Source organism: Amaranthus tricolor, chromosome 16 (assembly GCF_026212465.1).
Source record: "Amaranthus tricolor cultivar Red isolate AtriRed21 chromosome 16, ASM2621246v1, whole genome shotgun sequence".
In the NCBI taxonomy this organism is placed as follows: Eukaryota; Viridiplantae; Streptophyta; class Magnoliopsida; order Caryophyllales; family Amaranthaceae; genus Amaranthus; species Amaranthus tricolor.
The window spans coordinates 2,850,296-2,853,406 of NC_080062.1; the positions used below are offsets into that span (position 1 = coordinate 2,850,296).

At 30.7% G+C, this 3,111-nt stretch overlaps 1 long non-coding RNA gene across 1 annotated transcript; it reads left to right on the forward strand.

Annotated features, from left to right (window-relative positions):
• The first annotated feature begins 282 nt into the window (after positions 1 to 282).
• Positions 283 to 2,719, forward strand: LOC130802126 (uncharacterized). Its single transcript, XR_009039732.1, has 2 exons — positions 283 to 602; positions 893 to 2,719. It is a non-coding gene; the product is annotated as an uncharacterized LOC130802126 (long non-coding RNA).
• The last annotated feature ends 392 nt before the right edge of the window (positions 2,720 to 3,111 follow it).

Genomic DNA, 3,111 nt, shown 5'->3' on the forward strand with positions numbered 1-3,111 from the left:
ATAGATTTGGGTTCAACTAGTAGGCCATAAATAACCATCCGGTAATTTATCAATTTAGGAAAAAAAAAAAAGTAAAAATGCTTTTTTTAATAGAAAAATAAAATGATGGATTCAGAAAAAAACGTGGCCATATAACAAGGTAAACCAAAACGCAAGCAAAGTTTATGCGTCAGTTTCCTTGAAATTTTCTTGTCCATTAGGCAAAAATAACTAACCGAATGACGTAGATATAAATCTAAACGCCTGTTCTAAATCACAAAAGTTAATCTCAGCCGTTGATCTCATTTTTCTGTACAATATATAAATGCTTGCCCCTCTCCTGTTCTTTTTCATCATTCATTTTTTAATCTCAACCTCTCTCATAAAACTCTTCCGATAATGAATTTCTCAGATCTGCTCTCATGCTTCTTGATTTTTCGTTTTTATCATCAATCTCTTTGGTGTTTATCCATGGATGAATTGTCAAATTTTAGATTTGGTCTTATTATCTTATTGCTGGCATGATGGTGGTTGATCGACTCCGATGCGTCTGGTTTTGGTTTAATGAAATTGATTTCAAGAACATGAATCGATCATTCTAGATTCGCGGTTTCACATATGAGGTATATAGTTTGTTGGATCGTTGTTTCTCGTTCTAGTTTTTCTTTCGTTTGATATTGTTCACAAAATTTTTTGGTCGTTTTTTCTAGATGCAGATACATATTTATTTGTTCTTTAAGGTTTTTTTTTTCAAATGATATAATTAATCGAATTGCCTTTCAAATCATTCATCCGCATGTCTTACTCTTTAGGATTCAATGTTTTTTTAATGGAAGCCTTGTTGAACTGTTGGTTTCTTTCTTGATCTCATTCTTCAGCCTAAAATATGTTAGTTTTTTGTTTCTGTTTGCAGGAGAAGTCAAATTCTTGGCCATTCTCTCGGTTCGTTGATACATGTCGCTGATCCAGTGATTCATTGCGGAGGCTGATATTTGCGAAGAATTTGTAGATCTGCTATTGCAGTCTGTACTAGTACCAAAATATTAGTATTGGCTTTGTGATTTGGTTAGATTTGAATACGTTAGGATTTACGTGCGAGGATAAGTGGTAAAAAATGTGAGTGAAAAGACGTCCGACCTTTGCCATGTTGGGTGCGCTCGCATGGCTGGTCAACCAATTAATAAAAAAAACATATTTAGCGTGGTGTTGGAGGAAGATGGCACGGAGATTTGCCCGGCTCTTCCTCCAAGCGTGTCTCCTCTTTCTTCTCTTTTTGTCTCTGTTTTTCTTTTCGTTATTCGACAACTTATCGACCGATTTCTTCGCCAGTGGTTCAACTCATCTGCATACTATAAACACGCTAAAAGGTACCTCATATTCTCTTAATACTCTTGTAAATTATACACTCCTTTTTCTTTTCCGTCGTTACTTTTCTGCACAATTTTCAAAGTAAATTTTAAACTATAATATCTATATACTTTATTTGTATGAAAAGTAATGGAAGAAAAAGAAAGAAAAGGAGACTTTATTTGTATGGAAAGTAATGGAGGAAAAAGAAAGAAAAGAATTAGAGTGATGAAAATTTCCTTTTTTAGATAGCGAAAAGGAAGTGAAAGGATTTGGAGGGATTAACTTACCTTAATTGGAAGGAAAATGATATTCCTTTCTTTCCCCTCCCTTTTCTTCCTATACATACAATCAGAGCTATTTCAAAAAATTTAGGAGTCTCGGAAAAAATTTTTATTTTGCGCCTCATTTATAGTAAATATATTTATTTTATTCATAAATTTAAGAATTTTTTTTTTGGATTAATTTTTTCATATACCGGAGAAAATTGGGACCCTGTGCAATCAATCACTCGCGTACCCTTAAATCCCCTTTGCAAACAATATAGTCTTTTCCCTTTCCTTCCTTCCCCTTCCCTTTCTCTCTTTTTTCTCATTATTTGCTATATACATTATAAAAAATTATAAAAAATATAATAAAAAGGTATACATTAAGACAAATGACAATCAATTATTATTTCATCCCGATACCAATCAATTATTGCCATAACATACTACTTCATGTAATACAAAGGATAGCAGTAGGCTAATCCAACATTTATCTGTTACGATACAGATTAATTCTTACAATTTGAATGCTGATAGAATCAAAAGTTGAATTTACAATTACATTTTACCTGCAAAAAAGTATTATCACAATTCAATTTACAGTAGTTATAAACAATCCAATGCAGTAATTTCAATCTAATAGTTCATGGTTCTTTCTTCCTAGTGGAAATTGACGCCAACATATTACAATCTTTTTCTCTCATATTGCTCAATTATATAGGTTGCTAAAATAGTGTTAATTGTTAATTCTTGTTGAGATTGTGTTCTAAATTACACTTCACATTTTTTATTGCAATTTATGTTCCCTGTGCGGTATACCGTCTGTAGATGTGTACCTTGTGTATTGCCGCATGGGTAAAGCTTGTAAGTAACTAAGTATTGATAAATCAAACTGTTTTATGTGGTTTACGGTATTGTTTGATGGCCAAGACTTGATCATGAAGGTGATGGACAAGCCCGGCACTTCAGGGTTGTTGCGAGGATTTCTTTTATGAATCTTAGATAGTTATCTCTATTTATTTAAGTTTATGCAGGATTTTTTATCGATTACTTGATGCTATTATTAAGTTCTATAGTTGGCTTTGAACGAAATACATTTAATTTTAAGTGTTTTGGATTGATGTTTATGACTGTTTTTCGTTTATTATGCGGGAAAATTGTAAAAAATAAATTGACTTTTACTCGATCCTAAAAATAAATTCAATTTATGTTTTTTATTATGTAAAGCCATCTATAATTGTTAAAAATAAATTCGACTATTATTTATTTTTAATTTTTTCAAAAAAGTTTCGAAGATTATTTTAAATAATAGATCATTTTATTTTTAGCAAATATATATATATACTTAATATATGAATGTATTTAAAAATAATTAATTAGTGAGTTTATTTCTACTGGACTCAAATCTGTTTATTATTAATAATTTACCCTCATTTATTCACCAACAAACTTTTTATCCATCAAATTTTGATTGTAGTAACTGATTAATTTATCATTTGATACAAGAATTTTTAATTGG